We start from the raw sequence: 20712 nt of genomic DNA, 5'->3' as shown, positions 1-20712 counted from the left end.
TGTGGGATGGAGTATTGGTTTGAACTAATTCACACCCTGTTTCAGTGATGACCCAACTGCTTAGAACTCTTTGTTCACACTCAGCGCCTGGCTAGAGGACAGACAACTTGACGGAGAACAGCAGGCGATAAAGAGTTTTCCAAACATGGGCATGAGAAAGAAGAATGTTGCAAGCGTTTCATATTAAAGGAATTGTGGGCGAAATCTGAAAAAAAGAAGAAAAAGAGGTTTTGAGTGTGTGTCCATGTGCCCCTCCCTCTCCCCCTCCTGGAGAGCTTCTGACTTTTGCAAAATAGAAGCAAAACTAGCCCCAAACAGAAGATAAAGTCAAACTGAAAACCACAGACCCAAAAAACCCCCTTGAGACAACATGTTTTTGGTGCTGTGAGTGCATGCCCGAGAAACTGGGTTAGGCGGGTGTGATAATTTGGTTGTTTTTGCTCGGGAGGCCTGGAGGAATACAGCATGCGGTTATGTTACTAATCCTGATACCAAGAAGGTTGCCTGATTGTCGAGATTAAAGAGCATTGAAGATGAATGTCGGAGGCACTTGAGTTGCAATTCTGCCTTAATCCCGAGGAGATTAAGCTCAGTGGTAAAGCGCAAGTTTTGCAGGCAGAAGGGCTCATCCTCCACTTTTGGCATTGCCAGCTGAAAGGTCTGTGGAAGCATAGAATCACAGAAACGCAGAGTTGGAAGGGACCCCCTGGGGTCATCTAGTCCAGCCCCCTGTAATGCAGGAATCTCAGTTATAGCATCCATGACAGATGGCCACCCAACCTCTGCTGGAAAACCTCCAAGGAAGGAGAGTCCACAACCTCCCGATGGAATCCGTTCTGAACAGTTCTTACTGTCAGAAAGTTTTCCCTGACTTTTAGTTGGAATCTCCTTCTTTGTCCTACCCTCCAGAGCAGTTCGTTCCCTCTTCCATGTGACAGCCCTTCAGATATTTGAAAATGGTTCTCATATCTCCTCTCAGTCCCCTCTTTCCCAGGCTAAACATACCCAGCTCCTTCAACCGTTCCTCATATGGCTTTGTTTCCAGACCCTTGATCGTCTCGGTCTCCCTCCTCTGTACACCTTCCTTCCGTCAACATCCTTCTTAAATTGTGGTGCCCAGAACTGGACACAGGACTCCAGATGTATTTCCTAGATGCCAAAGACCAAAGGAGGCAGTGCTGGTGGGCCAGATCCCCCTAAGATCTGACTTGCAGTTTTAGAAGGAGGCTGAGACTCATTGGGAGAGCAAATGTTCTGCATGTGAGCACCTCCTCTTAAAAGGACCTCAGGCAGTTAGATAAGGGGTGGGGGACATAAACTCTGCATCCGTTGTTCCCAAACATTTCTGGGCTGCTGCCTGCTTGGTTCCATAAACTCACCCCCAGTTTCTCCTGTCCTAGAAAAAGCAGTATTCAAAACAGTGGTTTGCACAGCCCCTTATCCAGCAGGTGATTCCTATGTTTTTTCTAAAGACCTCTGAGTCTCCATTTTGGCTTCCGGGATCTTTTGAAGCAACAACTGTATTTGTGAACTTCGTAAACCACCACAGCAACACGCCCCCCCCCCCCCCCCCCGCTGGCTGAGTGCTTTCACTTGGTTTCCACATGGTGGCTGTAACGTTTAAATAGGGAAACTTCAAATATCTGCATCTCTGGTGATTGTGAAGCAAACAAGGTGCATTTGCTTGTTGCAGATAAATACTCCAAGGAGCTTTGGGAAAATGTGTGTGTGTGAGAGAGAGAGAGAGAGTGAGAGAGAGCACGGAAGCAGCAGCAACTCTTCTGCATATAAGCATTTAATGCTAAATGAGATTTTAACATGAGAAGAGTCCTGGATCAGGCCAGTGGCCCACCTAGTCCAGCATCCTGCTCTCACAGCTGAACAGTTGACTCTGGGAAACCTGCAGACAGGATCCAAACACAAGAGCACTCTTCTCCCCTGTGGTGTCCAGAAGTATGGCTGCCTCTGCCTGTGGCTTATACTTTTGCAAAGGAAAAGAGCACAGTGCAATAAACCAGCAGCTACCTTGGAAGGTTGAAGAGCAATGATGAAAGCAACTTACTTGCAAACGCTGACCAGATGGGGTCACGCTGACTTTGGGAAGATGCGAGAAGCGTGCGAGGCTTCGAACGACCTTGCACGTTAACTCTCCCTTAGCGACAGCATTGCAGGAGTTAAAAAAATGGGGTTTTAAAGCCCGGAGGGTCCTCGGAGCTCAGGTGGTCAAACTGCCCAGTCAGTGCAGGGGTCTTGCAACTGCAGCCTCCTCCCAGATAGATGGCTGACCAATGTCTGTTTAAATACTTGTATCCAAGGAGAGCAAGCCACCTGAGGATGTCAATCATGTATCTTTCCGGGGAGAAGTCTGCTGCGCTCAAATCCTGCATACAGGTTTCCCACAGGGTCTTGGGAGAACAGTCTGCCATTCTGGCCTGGTCCGGCAGGCTCGTCTTATCTTCTTCCGTCCTCAAAATTTCGCCGCAATCTCTTTCCCCCGATGTTTCCACCTCCTGGTTTCTCCCCTGTCTTCCGGAGCGATAGAGAGTCACCCTGCTCCTTCTTGCACACTGCAAGCCTTATGAGATTTCAAGATGGCAGCTCTCAGGTCTCCTCCTGAGAAACAGAAGACGCTCTTCCAGCCTTCCGCACCAGACTTGGTTCATCGAAGCTTCTCCAATTCGAACCCACGTCCTCTCTTAGCTGTGCGCTCTGAGCAGGCCAGGGGGAATAGAACATACCCAATGGTTTAAAACAGAGGCGGGGGTCTCGCAACGGAGGAAAATACCCCGGGTCTTCCTGCGTTCTTTGCACATGCCTCCCCGGTGCTTGCAGGTCTCTGCTGGCTGAGATCCGCCTGCTTCTAATTTCTTCTCTTGCAAGCAGGTGTCATAATTACATGGTTGTAAGAGCAGCAGCAAAGGGGGTGGAACCCGGTTCCCGGATCAAATGTACGCTCGAGGGTTTCCTTCATCCGGATCCTTGGCAGTCCCCATTAAATCTGAATATCCACTGGCAGTCTCTGATAGGTCTGCTTGCAACTTTGCAGCCTCCTTGGGGCAGGGGACCTGGCTGTCTCCCTGCACACCGGGCAGGCAGGTGCTGTCGGTGATGGTGTTAAATAGCGCCCCTGTGTGGTAGGCCGGGAGCTCAGCAGAAGGGGTTCAGCTGTTGTCTGTCCACATACTCAATAATGACATTTGTGGTGAAGCCTGGAGATGGGAATATAGGTATCATGTGACACATGTCAGTTTTGTTGATCAAAACAACCAAGTGGGTGCATATGGGACAAGGCGATCTAGCATGTAGACTGGCCCCAAGTTACAATCTTAGAATACAATGGTACCTCGGGTTACAGACACTTCAGATTACAGACTCCGCTAACCCAGAAATAGCACCTTGGGTGAAGAACTTTGCTTCAGGATGAGAACAGAAATTGCGCCGCGGCGGCAGCGGGAGACGGCATTAGCTAAAGTGGTACCTCAGGTTAAGAACAGTTTCAGGTTAAGAACGGACCTCCAGAACGAATTAAGTTCTTAACCCGAGGTACTACTGTAATAGAATTGTACATCTGGTCCAGCCTCCTGAAATCGAGGAAGTTTGGTATGTTTACCATGGAAAAGAGAAGACTGAGAAGCAATATGATCGCCATCTTCAAATATCTCAAGGGCTGTCACATGGAAGAGGGAGCAAGTATGTTTTCTCCTGCTCCGGAGGGCATTGCAGGTTGTTGGACTAGATGACTGGCTGTCCATGGAGGCGCAGGTCAAGTCTGTGTCCAGGGCAGCTGTCTCCCAGCCCCATCTGGTACACAGGATGAGACCCTACCTGTCCACAGACTGTCTTGCCAGAGTGGTGCATGCTCTAGTTATCTCTCGCTTGGACTACTGCAAAGTGCTCTATGTGGGGCTACCTTTGAAGGTTACCCAGAAACTGCAACTAATCCAGAATGCGGCAGCTAGACTAGTGACTGGGAGACCACAGAACACTGGTCTTGAAAGACCTACATTGGCTCCCAGTATGTTTCTGAGCCACAATTTAAAGTGTTGGTGCTGACCTTGAAAGCCCTAAACGGCCTCGGTCCAGTATACCTGAAGGAGCGTCTCTACCCCCATTGTTCTGCCCGGACACTGAGGTCCAGCACCGAGGGCCTTCTGGCGGTTCCCTCACTGAGAGAAGCCAATTACAGGGAACCAGGCAGAGGGCCTTCTCAGTAGTGGCGCCTGCCCTGTGGAACACCCTCCCGTCAGAGGTCAAGGAAATAAGCAACTATCTGACTTTTAGAAGACATCTGAAGGCATCCCTGTTTAGGGAAGTTTTTAATGCTTGATGTTTCATTCTGTTTAATATTCTGTTGGGAGTAGCCCAGAGTGGCTGGGGATAAATAAAATTATTATTATTATTATTATTATTATTATTATTATTATTATTATTATGACTCTTAGGGTCCCTTCCCACTCTACAATTCTATTCCATGAATGCAGGAATCACAGCTAAAAAATCCCCGACAGATGGCTGTTCAACCTCTGCTTAAAAACCTCCAAGGAAGGAAAGTCCACAACCTCCCGAAGGAGTCTGTTCCACTGCCAAACAGCTCTTCCCGTCAGAAAGTTCTTCCTAACGTTTAGTCGGAGTCTCCTTCCTTGCCGTTTGGAGCCATTGGTTTGGGTCCTTCCCTCTGGGGCAGGAGAAAACAAGCTTACTCCCTCTTCCATATGACAGCCCTTAAAATATTTGAAGATGGCTAGCGTATCTCCTCTCAGTCCCCTATTTCCCATGTGAAACATACCCAGCTCCTTGGGAAAGAGCAACACCCGTATGAAGAATGTGATTTTGTGATGATGTGATATCTGTGCAAGAATTGGAAGGTCCCGTTCCTGCATGTGGAAGGGGCCCGGATGAAAGATCTGGCTTAGCTCTGGAGTTGGGACTTTTCAGGAAGTGAGACGTGTGGCAGACCAACTCCTCCAGGGACAAATGTCCCCCGGGAGCACCCCACAGCCTTTCTGATTCCCTTTTTCTTTAATCAACAGTGTTTCTGACGTCCAGCCTTCGTAGCTGGACCAGGGGGCGGGCACGGGTTTTGTTTTCCCTGCGCAGCCCCTGCTAATAAGAGAGTCGCGTTTGATTTGGTTATTTCAGCTAATTGCGAGGCACCAGGAGAGGCTGCCTTTCCACAGTAATTATCCGGGATAAAAAGAAGAAAATTGCACCTATTACCAATTTGCTTCCTCACTCCTACTGGGCCTTGATCTGCAGAGCCCGAGAGACTAATGCGGTTGCCAGCAGTTTTCATTATGAATCGTGTCAATTTAAAAGGGTCTGTAAAAGCCCCCCTCTCCACGACTCCAAGCCTGGCAGGAGTAATTTTGTGCGGTGCTCCAGCGAAGGCTAGGGATTGGTCTAGGCTTGGGTGGGGGGCACCGGTTGGTTGGCTGGCTGCCAGCCACTTCGGCAGGCAGACTGGAGAGTTGGGGGAAAGCTAGACTGCTCTCTTCCCCTGATTTTAATCTTGATGCTAGGTAAAGGTAAAGGGCACCCCTGACCATTAGGTCCAGTCGCGGATGACTCTGGGGTTGCAGCGCTCATCTCGCTTTACTGGCCGAGGGAGCCGGCGTGCAGCTTCCGGGTCATGTGGCCAGCAGGACTAAGCCGCTTCTGGCGAACCAGAGCAGCGCACGGAAATGCTGTTTACCTTCCCACCGGAGCGGTACCTATTTATCTACTTGCACTTTGACGTGCTTTTGAACTGCTAGGTTGGCAGGAGCTGGGACCGAACAACAGGAGCTCACCCCGTCACGGGGATTCGAACTGCTGACCTTCTGATCTGCAAGTCCTAGGCTCTGTGGTTTAACCCACAGTGCCACCCGCGTCCAAGCCTGATGCTACAGCCTTGCAAAAGCAGCCTCCTCTAACCAGGAGCCCCCAAAATGTTTCTAAAGACAAATCATAAGAGCACAAGGTGGGGCCTCCTGGATCAGGCCAGTGGCCTATGTATGATCTCATGGTGGCTGTTTCGGTTTCTCTCAAGTCCTGTTCTCGACATCATTGTTCAAATCCACCATTCCCCAAAACACACATCATTCTACGTAGATTTGCCTGATCCGTGTATTTTTGCAAACCAACCCCCCCTGTTTCTAGCAACTCAATCCTACTCAGAGTAGACCCATTGAAATGTTTGGGCCAGGTTAGTTACGTCCTTTGATTTTAATGGGTCCCATCTGAGTATGACCAACGCTGGATGCAACCCAAAGCATTTTTCCTTGTTGCTTTTTCTCCAATACACATTTTCTGTAGGTTCCCACCATAACACACACCTTTTAGTAGACATGTTGGCATTTGAGAACTGCATTTCAGAATTCGGAGAAGTGCAGGGGTAGCTGTGTTTCATTTCACATCATAGAATCCTAGAATGGTAGAGTTGGAAGGGACCCTGAGGTTCATCTAGTCCAACCCCCTGTAATGCAGGAATCTCAGCTAAAGCATCCCTGACCGTTGGCCACCCAACCTCTGCTGGAAAACCTCCAAGGAAGGAGAGTTCACAACCTCCCGAGGGAGCCCGTTCATCTGTCAAACAGCTCTTACTGACAGAAAGTTCTTCCTAACGTTTAGTCGGAGTCTACTTTCTTCACAACTTAAAACCATTGCCTTGAGTCCTACCTTCCAGAGCAGAAGAAAACAAGCTTGCTCTATCTTCCATGTGACAGCCCTTCAGATATTTGCAGATGGTTCTCATATCTCCTCTCAGTCTCCTCTTTCCCAGACTAAAGATTGCCAGCTCCTTCAACCGTTGCTTCCGAGACCCTTGATCACCTTGGTCACCCTCCTCTGCACACCTTCCAGCTTGTCGACATCTTTCCCTGTTTATTGAAGCAGGGAAGCTATTGTTTAATAGACTATTGTATTTTGACCAAACTGCGGGAGGCAGTGGAAGACAGGAGGGCCTGGCGTGCTTTGGTTCATGGGGTCACGAAGAGTCGGAAACGACTAAACGACTAAACAACAACAACAACAAGACTATTGTTTTTTAATATTTTGTTGGAAGCCGCCCAGAGTGGCTGGGAAACCCAGGCAGATGGGCGAGGTATAAATAATGAATTCTTCTTCTTCATCTTCATCATCATCATCTTCGATTGTGGTGCTGGACAGAGTATTCCAGGTGTGGTCTGGCCAAGGCAGAACCGAGTGGTACTATTTACTTTCCTTGATCTAGACCAGGGGTAGGCAACCTAAGGCCTGGGGGCCGGATGTGGCCCAATCACCTTCTAAATCCGCCCCGCGGACGGTCCGGGAATCAGCGTGTTTTTACATGAGTAGAAGGTGTGCTTTTATTTAAAATGCATCTCTGGGTTATTTGTGGGGCATAGGAATTCATTCATTCCCCCCCAATATATATATATATATATATATATATATATATATATATATATATATATATATATATATATATATATAATTGGGCCCACCACATGGTCTGAGGGACAGTGGGCCAGCCCACAGCTGAAAAAGGTTGCTGGCCCCTGACACTAGACTTCTGTTGATTCAGCCTAGAATAGCATTTGCATTTTTTATTTTTTTTTGCTGCTGCACCACACTGTGGACTCATGTTTTAGTTGAGATTCCTGCATTGCGGATGGTGGGACTTGGAGTCTCTTCCAACATTTATGACTCTGTGATTCTAAGTTTGCTGCCTGCTGTATGTGTGAAGGGGCCTTAGTTAAACTGCAAAAGGGTTGTGCTTCTCTGCAAGGATCGTGGCTCAGTGGCAAAGCATCTTCTCTGCACGCCGATTGTGAGTCGAGGACCCACCACCTGCATAGGATTATAATAAGACACACAGACACGTTATTTTAGGTTAATGGGCAAAATTAGGCCACAACTTTTAATGGTTACAGCATGTGAGCAGTATTGGCTTAGGCATTGGATGAAACAGCAATACATGACTCCACCCCACTCAGTGGGGAGTCATTTCAGGGGTTAACAACCAGTGGGAGGAGCTTGTTGATGCAAATTCAACTGGAAGCTCCCCCATGATGTCACCGGGGGTCGCGCCATGGCCCCAGCCACCAGCAGGGCATCGGACAGGATCCACGACCGCCAGATTCCTTTAACGGAATACCCAAAAGAGGAGGGGTAGATGATGGCGCATACCCAATCCTCCAACACAGCACACGTATTCCAATGCCTAACCGCCACCCGAGCCAAAAGACTTGCCGCCAATACTGTCACAGCTGCAACCAATTCCTAATACTTCTGATGATGTCTGCCAACCACACATCATTTCCTTGGTCAGAAAGATGGACGCCATCGTCATAAACAGACTGGGAGCTGAGCGCTGCCGCGGCTGTTTAAACGCATTTAGCCCCGTCCACCAGCCGGCCCTATTGGTCGGCTGGGAGGCTTGGCCGTGGCAGCAGAACCAATCAGGAGCAGGAGGCCTCCTCTGGGAGGAGGAGAGGCTATGTCCCAAGTTAGGTTCCCCAACATCATTTCCAGGCAGGGACGGAGAGACGACTTTTGCCTGAATCCTTGGCAAAGCAAGTCTTAGCAATACTGAGCCGGACGGATGACGAGTGAAGGCAGTTCCTCTGAGGACAGTTGCCTGGGGGAGATGGGTATGTTTTAGGCTGGAGAGAAGGAGATTAAAGAGGCTATGCTGACAGCCTCCAAGTGTTTAAAAGTATGTCGGGAAGGAGCTAGGGAATAGTTGTTTTCGCCCATCAAGCAAGGGTCAGACAAGAGGCAGGGGATTTGAAATCGATGTTGCCGTTATGCGGGGAGATCAGTGCAATTTCGCCTGTCCTGTGGGGTTGCTTGCCTGCAAATGTTACCAGAAGTATGCAGAGGTATCTTTCAAGACCAGTTTAAATTGCAGACAATTGGAATGGGGACCCCCTTAGGATAAGTGTTCCAGCCTTCAAGATCAGCTCACCAAGCAGGCAAGCTGGACGTCGTTCCCTTCCATGGAACTTTTCCTAAGAGAAAGCTGGTCCAGTTCTTCTTCTTCTTCTTTTTAAAGAGCATTATAATTTTTAAAAGGACACACCCATATACAAATAGATCAGATGCAATATAAAGAACAGTGCTGTAACGAAGCAGAAAGATTACACGGATAAATATTGCCCTATAATTCCCACCCACCCCCCAATGATTTTTATTGTTTTTTGTTTAAGAACAACATACAGTCATTGCCCAATCTCAACTAAAGTGTGGTGGGCTGCCCTAAAACATTGGCTCAGGATTTCAGTTTTTGATCTAGGGAAGGGTTTGTACCAACACCTGACCAAGGAGGAATTTGTCAGCAAATGGCAGAAAACCATGGCTAAAAAAGCCACCTCTATTGGTCTGTCAACCCCCCAACTGTATTACCTGGGTTATGAAGGCGCTCAAAAGATGTTAAAGCAAAGATATGGGGTAATGCACACAGTGACTTGCAATCTCGATCACATGCAGTCTGTAGTCTGCTGGCAGTAGGAGTACAATATGTAACATCTTACATTAAAAACCTGACAGTACCAAACTATCGAAGGCTTTTCACCAAAGCCAGACTAAACGTCTTTCCTTCTGCAGTGTTGGATGGCAGGTTGAGAGGAGTTCCCTACCAGGACAAACTTTGCTCATGTGCTCAAGACATCGATTCCATAAAACATATTTTGTTGCATTGTGAACAAACGATCCCTATATTCTGAACAAAATGCTTGTTTAACCTGGAGGTAGGCTGTATGAATTGTGTATTGCTTTGTAATGATTTGTTGGGTCTCTGGACCGTAATAAAGATTGATGATGACATACAGTCATACCTCTGGTTATGGACCGCCGAAACCCAGAAGTACCAGAATGGGTTACTTCTGGGTTTTGGCGGTTGCGCATGCGCAGAAGCGCTAAATCGCGCTTTGCACATGCACAGAAGTGCTGAATCGCAACCCGTGCGTGTGCAGATGTGCAGATGTATAACCGCAGTAAATTGTTCAGTGGTTCAATGGTACCTTCCTGTTAAGTTTCATATGCAAGACATAATACACATGCAATATGTTTATTTATGTATTAATCCAAGTAGCCTCTCCGCAGAGAATCTTGTGTTGAGGGTGGAACAAAAATATTTTCTGCCTCTTTTATAAAGGAAAAGGAAGGCAGCCAGGTCTCACCAAAAGCGTCTATCCTTGAAATGCCTTTAATTACCCTTCTGTGAATTCCACCCTATAATTTATCATTTCAAAATACAATAGAGTCCACCGTACAACAAATCTGTTCAGTGCTTGTTCTTCTATACTATTTTATAATAATTTGTTTCACAAATTTATGTAGCACATGATTGTAAAAAACACATACCTTCAAAGCAGTTAACAATGCAATTATCACAAAGGGAAATTAACAGTAACAATGTAAAGTTTTGTAAATTTAAAATAACCATAAGCTGAAAACCGATTCAAAGTTTCATCAACTTTTTAAACATTTGGGTAGTGTGGCACTTTGTTCATTATTCCAGATTTTTTGAACCATTCTGAAACTAAAGGTGCCGCTCAACACCCCACAACTACCCCCCCCAAAAAATGTTCAAAATACGTAAAAGCCACTTCCAGATATATAGCGGAATATAGTGCAAGTTTAGTGCTTGTTTCCATGTAATTCGCTTCCAGGGATGGGGAGACGGGGACCCTTTTTGCAAATAAGACGGAACTATTGATTGCTTCTATTTCTATACTGCTTTTTATTCAAATAAATCCCAAAACGGCTTACAAACAAAAGATAAAAATAACATAATGGAACATCACGAATACAGCATAAATCGTATAGAATACTTAACCAATCATCACTAAAACTATCCCAAATCCCCAAGGAAGCAATTGCCATCTATGTAACACTATTGACAAAACAACTAAAAAAATAATATAAACAGTTACACCAAAAATCATATTATAGGATTCACAAAGTACAACAGCATTCATATCTATAAAACAATTTAAACAACATTAACAAAATAGCAACAAAACATAGTGTTGAATTTGTATGCATTTTTTTTAAATAAATGATTTTTATTGGTTTTACATATAGTCACATTACGTAACATCGTAGCCTCTTATTTTATCTCTTTGGCTTGACTGAAGCTAATGACTTCCCTCCCTCCCTCCCGTCTGATGGTTTACAAAATGTAAACTTTGCATCTTTACATTTCGCTTCGTTTCCTATCCTGTTATATCATTACCTAAAATATTTTATTACTCAACCTGAATAGGTCACCATTTCATCTTACGTATAACCCCACTAGTGATGTTAACTGCTTACAGTTGTCTTTCAAATACAGTGGTATCTCGGGTTAAATACTTAATTCATTCCAGAGGTATGTTCTTAACCTGAAACTGCCACTTTAGCTAATGGGGCCTCCCGCTGCTGCCGAACTTTGCTTCAGGATGAGAACAGAAATCGTGCTCCGGTGGCGCGGCAGCAGCAGGAGGCCCCATGAGCTAAAGTGGTGCTTCAGGTTAAGAACAGTTTCAGGTTAAGAACGGACCTCCGGAACGAATTAAGTACTTAACCTGAGGTACCACTGTATTCCTGTTGTGTTTGCGATTTTCCTGATATTGTAAATGAGCTGGAACTAGTCTGTGACCATAATAATAAAATTCCATTTAAAGCTCAAATATAATGCAGGAATTAGAAGGGGAACCTTGTGAAAACGGAATGAAACTGCTGTGGGAATGCATGGTTGGTTGGGATTGTGGGCTGGTATTACCCAAGCTGGGCCTCTGCCAGAGCCACCAACCCTTTTACTGGTTTTGGAGGTGTTATAGCTGTGTCTTTGTCACCTGCTTCACAGGGGAGAGAGATAAGGAGAGCCTCTCTCTGCTCAGGGTGCAGCAGCAGCCCTTGCTCAACATCTTGCTTACCTTGGCTGGGCGTGGAAGGTGCTAACTGTGGGGTTAAGGGGAAAGGTTGGCGCTTAGTCATTCTGCTCTTGCCAGCAAGGCATTTCTGGGAGAGACTCCCTGAGGCGGACACACTCAGTGCCTCTTTCACACTTCACCACTTGACTCGATTTCACTCAGTGGCACCACCAATTCAGCTGATCTCTCCCACTGCCTCTTTCTGTGGGATGTCTTGTCGCCACGGACTGGCGGAGGCATTGAGTCCCAGTACATCTGACCGTGGCACATCTGGTGCCCTGGGCAACGGGAGAGCTGGGCCGGGCACCAAATAAAGAGAAACTGAGCTTTTAATGTCATGGGCCCAGTCCTGTGGAACTCTCCGCCACTGGAGATGCAGCGGGCGCCTTCTGTGCCAAGTTCTAAGCGCCTGCTGGGAACTTTTCTATTCCTCCAGGCCTGTGCAGGCAACATCCTTTCACAATGGTTTATCGAGGCTTGCTCCTTTAAAATTTGTGGCTTTTAATTTTTTAAGACATTTTCGTGCTTTTATTGTATGGTTTTAAAAAATCTTTTTAATGCTGTAAACCACTTTGACTTTTTAATGATTTGTTGCTAAATAAATAAATAAATTTGGGTCCCCAAAGCCATTAATAAGTTTAATTTGCAGAGGCTATTCATATTCCACATAGCCATCGGGGATCAATTCATTAGATGCACATTTTAACGGGAACATAGCTAATCCCCATTTCCTGAAAACTGAAACACAGCCATCCTTTGACATTTGCACCGCTCTGCATTTTGCAATGCCTTTATCCAGCAGCCGTGCATGGGAAAATGTGCATATTTGGAAAAATAGCGCACAGAACGGAGCACGCATAAGGATAACTGACTGCAAAATTTGTGTGTTAGTCAGAAGTTCCTACTAAAGTGCTTAGTAATTTTTTTATATATACTTTTAGTATTTTTCAAATACCTTTCATAGTTTTTATTCCTGTGATCTGCATTGGACCACTGCGTGCCATGTATGTTGTTGTTTAGTTGTTTAGTGGCGTCCGACTCTTCGTGACCCCCTGGACCAGACCACGCTAGGCACTCTTGTCTTCCACTGCCTCCCACAGTTTGGTCAAACTCATGCTGGTAGCTTCAAGAACACTGTCCAACCATCTCGCCCTCTGTCGTCCCCTTCTCCTTGTGCCCTCCATCTTTCCCAACATCAGGGTCTTTTCCAGGGAGTCTTCTCTTCTCGTGAGGTGGCCAAAGTCTTGGAGCCTCAGCTTCAGGATCTGTCCTTCCAGTGAGCACTCAGGGCTGATTTCCTTCAGAATGGAGAGGTTTGATCTTCTTGCAGTCCATGGGACTCTCAAGAGTCTCCTCCACCACCAGAATTCAAAAGCATCAATTCTTTGGCGATCAGCCTTCTTTAGGGTGCCATGTATAAATCTGTTTAAATCGAATCTCTTCCCTGTTCCTAACTCTGACGTCCCTCCTCTCTTAACTCTGGTCCAAGCTGGAGAATTGGTCAGAATATCTTTCCTACTTCTCTCCAGAGACGACAAGGCTACTCAGGTGGTGCCTTGCTCTCTTCATCTCTCCTGCGCCTGCCGGCGAGATCCCAATTGCGGAGAGCTCTCAGTCATTTCTAACATGGCAGAAGTAAACACCGCTGCCTTTCGTGTTTCCCTTGCACCCGTGTCTTCTTGTTGATGGATGGGGCAAAAGGACTTGTGTGCTTGAGAATGGAGGTCCAGGGGTTTGATGTTACGCTATTTCTCTCTACTCCTCTGACCTTTGAGATGCAGATTCTGTTTCGATGAAGGGAGAGGCATCGCTGAGTGGCAAGGGGATTGCAGCTTTGAGGGAGCTTACGGGGTTGGCAGCAGTGGGTGGAGAGATGGCACTGACTCTCTGTACAACCTGCAGTGCAAAAAGGACAAGGTTTTTACATCTTAAATTTCACATTTAAGCAGATAGATGGCCTTCTGTCCTGCATGCTTTAGCTGAGATGATAATAATAATAATAATAATAATGATGATGATAATAATAATAATAATAATAATAATAATAATAATAATAATTTATTTATACCCCACCCATCTGGCTGGGTTTCCCCAGCCACTCTAGGTGGCTTTCAACAGAATATTAATATACAATAGTCTATTAAACATTAAAAGCTTCTCTAAACAGGGCTGCCTTCAGATGTCTTCTCAAAGTCTGGTACTTATTGTTCTGTTTGACATCTGGTGGGAGGGTGTTCCACAGGGCGGGTGCCACCACCGAGAAGGCCCTCTGCCTGGTTCCCTGTAACTTGGCTTCTCGCAGGGAGGGAACTGCCAGAAGGCCCTCGGCGCTGGACCTCAGTGTCCAGGCAGAATGATGGGGGTGGAGACGCTCCTTCCGACATTCCTGCATTGCACGGGGTTGGACTAGATGACCCCTGGAGTCCCTTCCAGCTCTACAGTTCTGTGATTCTATTATCTCCACCTGTGCCATCTGAGCAGTTTCTGTTCAATCCAGCAAGAGTCATTGTCACCTATTGTACCCCTGAGCCAGTTCCCACCCACCAGAAACTGTCTTTAAAAAGCAGAAAAGCAAGCTAGCCATGGCTGATCCTGGTAGAATCATAGAATCGTAGAATTGGAAGGGACCCCCAAGATTCATCTAGTCCACCCCCTGCAGTGCAGGAATCTCAGCTAAAGCATCCGAGACAGATGGCCATCTAACCTCTGCTTAGAAACCTCCAAGGAAGGAGAGTCTACAATCTCCCAAGGGAGTCTGTTCTACTATTGAAAGCTCTCCCTGTCAGAAAGTTCTTCCTGATGTTTAGTCTGCATCTCCTTTCTTGTAACTTGAAGCTGTGGGTTCGAGTCCTACTCTCCAAAGCAGGAGAGCCCTCTTAAGGTGACCTGGAATCACGGGAGCTAGAAGGGACCCTGAGGGCCATATAGTCCAACCCTCCGCAACGCTGATGTGGCAGCCTGTTGCAACCGTGGCACGGCCGACTTGGGACACAATCATAGAATCATAAAATTGTAGGGTTGGAAGGGACCCTGAGGGTCATCTAGTCCAACCCCCTGCAATGAAGGAATCTCAGCTAAAGCATCCAGGAAAGATGGCCGTCCAACCTCTGCTGAAAAACCTCCAAGGAAGGAGAGATCTGAAGAGCTTCTGGCAGAATACTTTTTCAGGAGTTGCATGTCTGCTTCTGTGTAATACAGTCATACCTCGAGTAACAGATGCTTCAGGTTGCGTTTTTTTGGGTTACAGACTGCCGAAACCCGGAAGTACCGGAATGGGTTACCTCTGGGTTTTGGCGGCTGTGCATGCGCAGAAGCACTAAATCACGATTTGCGCATGCGCAGAAATGCTAAATTGCAGCCCGCGCGTGCGCAGACGCGCAGCAGTGGGTTGCGAATGATGCGGGTTGTGAATGTGCATCCCGCATGGATCACGTTCGCAACCCAAGAGTCCATTGTAAAATAATAATAATTATTATTTATTATTTATTATTTATTATTTATTATTTATTATTTATTATTTATTATTTATTATTTATTATTTATTATTTATTATTTATTAGGGACGGGGTGGCGCTGTGGGTTAAACCACAGAGCCTAGGACTTGCCGATCAGAAGGTTGGCGGTTCGAATGTGAACGGGTGAGCTCCCGTTGCTCAGTCCCTGCTCCTGCCCACCTAGCAGTTCGAAAGCACGTGAAAGTGCAAGTAGAAATATAGGTACCGCTCCAGCGGGAAGGTAAATGGCATTTCTGTGCGCTGCTTTGGTTTGCCAAAAGCGGCTTAGTCTTGCTGGCCACATGACCCGGAAGCTGTACGCCGGCTCCCTCAGCCAGTAAAGTGAGATGAGCGCCGCAACCTCAGAGTCGGCCACGACTGGACCTAATGGTCAGGGGTCCCTTTACCTTTACCTTTATTCTTTATACCCTGCCCTGGCTGGGTTTCTCCAGCCACTCTGGGCAGCTTCCAACAAAATGTTAAAAATACATAAAAAGTGTAGGACTTGATACGATCCTGTTCTGCACCGACCTGTGTCATCCTGGCGTGTGCTTGCGTCCTCCCCACCTCTGGGTCTGTGCCCCCTAGGGATCAGTTGTGCAGACTGACAACGCCCCTGGCACACACGCACAGCCCGACTTTCCTATCTCTCCCTGTGAAATCTGAGCGATGTCCTGCGCTTTCATGTTGTGTCCTCCCTGCTGATGCTGCCTGCCGTGCTGCCGCCAGATCCTCTCTGCTGCTGGCCTAAGCCCCCCCTGAGCCCTGCAGTAGTACATCGCGAAGCCAGTTTCTGAGCAGATCCTTGCCATATATGGCCAAAGCCCAGGACTCCTGCTCCTTTCCCTGCAGAACTGATAAGTGTCTTGTTTTAAGAGAGCAGCCACAGCCTGCCCCCGCAATCTCCAGCTGCGTCACAGCCTTTTTCTTCTGGATTGCGCATTCTTTAGATTTTCGGTCCTCATATCGCGGAGAGAGGACTGTTTGCACTGGGAGGGCTGTCTTGTCTTCTGCAACTGGCCCCCAGGGAAAATAGATAAATAAAATAGAGGGCATATAAAGGCTGCAGTCCCATTGAACTCTCTCACCCCAGGGCCCAAGGAGGGGAAAATCCGAAGGCTTTCCAATCCAGGGAGGGGGGAGAATTACATTTACAAGGCAAAGCACCGTAAGCCACTTCTGGGCTCTATGTGTGTGTCCTCTTTTCCGTTTGAGCTGGAGAGGGGGCGCATGCATGGATTATTATTATTATTATTATTAAATTTGTATATTGCCCTATACCCGGAGGTCTCAGGGCGGTTCACAGAACAAAAGCAAAATATAAAACCACAAAACATATAATTAACATAAAAACAACAACCCAGTAACACACACACACCCCATCAGTGGGGGCTGATCTTGTACTTTATTGTTTCTTTTTTTGATGGAGTTGCAAACTTGGTAGATCAGGGGAATGCTGTTAACATAGTGTATCTTCATTTCAGTCAGGCTTTTGACAAAGTCCCCCATGATATTCTCGCAGCGTAGCTGGTAAAATGTGAGTTGAGCGAGGTAACTGTTAGGTGGATTTGTAGCTGGTTGACTGACCAAACCCAAAGAGGACTCATTAATGGTTTCCTGTCATCCTGGGGAAAAGTGGCGAGTGGGGTGCCCCAGGGTTCTGTCCTGGGCCTGTTGTTGTCCAACGCCTTTATAAATGACTTGGATGAAGGAATTGAGGGGATGCTTATCAAATTTGCAGATGACACCAAACTGGGAGGGGTAGCTAATGCCGCAGAAGACAGAATCAGAATTTAAAATGACCTTAAAAGATTGGAGAACTGGGCGCAAGCTAACAAGATGAATTTCAGCAGGGACAACTGTCAGGTTCTGCACTTAGGCAGGAAGAACCAGATGCACACATATAGGATGGGGGACACCTGGCTTACTAGCAGGACCTGTGAAAAGGATCTTGGGATCTTGGTGGACCACAAGTCAACATTCCAACCAGCCCCAGTCAGCATGGCTGCTGTACAGGGATGATGGACGTTTGAGGGTTCCAGCAACACCTGAGCTGTATAGGCAATGCAGTGCCCATGTGCCCAACCCCCGGTGTGGATCTGGTAAAATCTCTGCTTTGCTGAAAGCCCTGCTGTCTATGCCAGAGCTACTGTGGCTGTCAGCACATGACAAGGCCAATGGCTGCCTGTGAAGCCCTGTGCTTGTGAGAGTTGCTGATCAGCTGGGGTTGGCGCTTGGTTTCTGCCAGGTGATGGGCAGACAGGCGGCCCCCGCACCACCACTCCATTGTGGGAGAGATAAGGATTCAGCCAGCTGCCCGGATCCAATTGCCCACCTGTGTTGCTGCTACAGGAGTGAATGGATGCACATAGTCTGAGGAAAGTCCTTTCCAGCTCTGGATTCGATAGTTTGCAAATAAAGAGCATGCCAGTTGCCCTGTTGCATCAGATAGAATTGTGGAGTCATAGAGTCAAAAGGGACCACTGAGGGCCATCTAGTCCAGCCCCCTGCAATGCAGGAATCTCAGCTAAAGCATCCGAGACAGATGGCCATCTAACCTCTGCTTAGAAACCTCCAAGGAAGGAGAGTCCACCACCGTTCTGCTGTTGAGCAGCTCTCCGAAAGTGCTTCCTAATGTTGAGATGGGATCTCCTTTCTTGCCATTTGAATGCCCTCTGGAGATCAAGCAGTCCGGCATCCCGTTCCCCACAGTGGCTAAGCAGATGCTGTTAGGAATGGTGACCGTCGTCGAGAGGTGTTCTGCCTTTGAGCGTGAGATTTCCATTTTGCATTTTGCTAAGAGCTGCTGATACGACTCTCAGGGCTTGCTGAACCCATTGAGGAAGAGAAACCTGCAGGAGCTGGTGGCCTTTGCAACGCCTTTCGTAGTTCGTCGTTCCCTGCAACGTTGGCAAGGCGCTGGCCTGCCAGTTCAGCGAGGCGCAGCACCCGGCTCAACGTTAATCATTGACCCACAGCGGGGGAATTCCGCCTCTGGAGCGGCCATCCCCAAGTTGCCCGAAGAAGGGCGATTTTCCTGACATCCTTTGGTAGTCGTGATCTCCATATTTGGAAATGTTTACCCATGCTCTGATCTATTGGAAGGGGAGGGGAGGTGACTCAGGGCCTGGTGGAAGCGAGATCTGAATTCCTGCAGGCAGGAGAAGTTTTTTTCCCTTCCTTCCTTCTTTCTTTCTGCCTGCCTCTCTCCCTATTCCGTGTGCTTGTGGTCACTCCGGCAGTTTCGCTCACTCCTGGAGCCGGTTCCAAATTTGTTCCGCTCTGGGACAAGGCGTCCCCTCGGGGAGGGAGAACAGCCCAGCCTCCAGTAAGTACCTCCTTATTGGCCTCGTGAGCGGAATGGCGAACAACCAGGGTGGCAGGGTGAGGGGTCACGACGGAGCTTGCATCGTGCCATGTGGGTCCGGTTAGCAAAGAGGCAAAATGCCCAGTGCCAGACAGCAAGGGAGGGCAAGGGGAGGAGGAGACAGGCAGCTGTGCTTCAGAGTCCTTTCCGGCAGACTGTCAAGGTCCTTGCCAGTGAGGCTCAAGGCTGGCCTTGGCATAAATTGGCAGTGCCAGCCATGGTTTGCAGTCTGTTGTTGCCATTTGCCTTGAGTCCCAGGAAGGCGTCAAAACAGCCTTTATGGTTCCTGACATGCTTTGTCTCCAGAAAGAGCTGCCTGCCCATGTATGGTCTGTTGAGCCGGAGGACTTATTCATTGCCCGAGTTAATATTTATCTCTGATCCATCGAAGGAATGGAGATCTCAACAGGAACAGTTTCTTCAGCTCGCAACTTGTTTTCTGTTGGTGCCGTAATCGCCTCTTGTTTTCCTCCAATGTGCCAGCCCACATTTTGCGTGCAAAAAATTAGAAATCTGACTAGATAGGGAGTACGTAGGAAGCTACCTTGCAATGAGGGAGACCATCTAACTTAGTATTTCCTACACTGACTGGCAGTGATGGGTTTTGGGCAGGAGGGTCTCGGATGCTGTTGCAGATTGAACCTGTGGTACCTTCTGCATTCAAGGCAGATGCTTTGACCTGAGCTACGGCACGTCCTTCCCTTTTCCCTGAAAGGAAATTGTTTTGTGGACAGTCTGGGAGCCAGCAGGAAGACCCTGGACCCCCTAATGCTTCCTGGCTCCCAGGGGGAAATGGAGGCAAGCCCCAGCTTTCCCTCCTTTATCTTATTATGCAGGGCAGCTGTGATGCTGGCCACAGATTCAGGGCATGCGGAAGAAAGTTCCCATAGAGCATCGTTCCCCTGTGGAACTCACTGTCACATGAATGTGACGGTTGCAGGATTCGGTAGCTTAGAAGGCGGAATTGTGCAAGAGAGAGGCTCTTCTGTTGCAGAAGGGGAATGTTTTTTTTTGGGGGGGGGTTGTGGAATACCCTGAGGACACCAGGGCTGTTCCAGGAGGTCCCGCTTGATCTGAAACAGTGTCCTTAAGATTTTAGTGTGCATGCCAAACCTCTGATCTGGGGTGTGTGTGTGTGTGTGTGTGTGTGTGTGTGTTGGAAGGGGGGGGAGGTCTGATTCCCCCCAGCCCTGAACAGCTACACTGGCATCTATCTGTCCATGGAGGGGTGGCATTTCTCTGCCAGTGCCCAGCTCCCTGCTTTGTCCGGGTTGAATTTCTATGAAATGGGGCATTACAGGGGAGGAGCTGAACTGCTCAGGATCCACTGGGTCATGAGTCGCCCCCAATTCTGTCACTTCAGCAGGCCCAATTTGGGCCCGATGACTAGGCCAGCTCCAAATTGGCACCTTGTTTTTATTATTGTTATGACTGATAGCATTTATACCTCGCATTCTCCTCCCAAAGAGCTCAAGGTGGCGTATGTGGTCTCCTTGTTCCTCAGCTGATCCACACAACAACCCTGTGAGGTAGGCTAAGCAGATAGGCAGTGTGACTGGCCCCCAAGGTCAGCTCAGTGAGTGGGGATTTGAACCCTGGTCTCTCCCAGGTCCTAGTCTGGCACTTTAACCATTACACCATACTGCCTCAGAACATAGCCCAGAGTAGACTTTCACTTGCCCCCTGCCTTTTGCCCCAGTTGGAGTGATTAATCCCCACCCCACTGCCCAGCCAAAGTCCCGGGTTTAGTTCCTGGCATCTCCAGGCAGGAGGATAAAACTTTGCTCTTCCTTTTAGTTCTGTCCCCTTGGTGTGCTTATTTTCATAGACTCACAGAATTGGTGGAAGGGACCACGAGAGTCTGGGACGCGGGTGGCGCTGTGGGTTAAACCACAGAGCCTAGGGCTTGCTGATCGGAAGGTCGGCGGTTCAAATCCCCGCGACGGGGTGAGCTACCGTTGCTCGGTCCCTG

General features: G+C 47.8%; 1 protein-coding gene across 4 annotated transcripts in view; it reads left to right on the top strand.

Annotated features, from left to right (window-relative positions):
- The window catches only part of LPP (LIM domain containing preferred translocation partner in lipoma), a 300501-nt gene that overhangs the window by 17182 nt on the left and 262607 nt on the right, over positions 1-20712 (top strand). Inside the window, exon 1 of one of the 4 annotated variants that reach the window (XM_083612853.1) lies at positions 18498-18701. The exons of the other annotated variants lie outside the window; for them this stretch is intronic. The gene's annotated coding sequence lies outside the window, so the exon portion shown is untranslated. Of the gene's footprint in view, positions 1-18497; positions 18702-20712 lie in introns of those variants that run through there. 4 annotated transcript variants of the gene reach the window in all.

This window comes from Podarcis filfolensis (assembly GCF_964270895.1).
Source record: "Podarcis filfolensis genome assembly, chromosome: 5".
Classification (NCBI taxonomy): Eukaryota; Metazoa; Chordata; class Lepidosauria; order Squamata; family Lacertidae; genus Podarcis; species Podarcis filfolensis.
The sequence above is the reverse complement of the archived record's forward strand: the minus strand, read 5'-3'. Positions and strand labels throughout refer to the sequence as shown.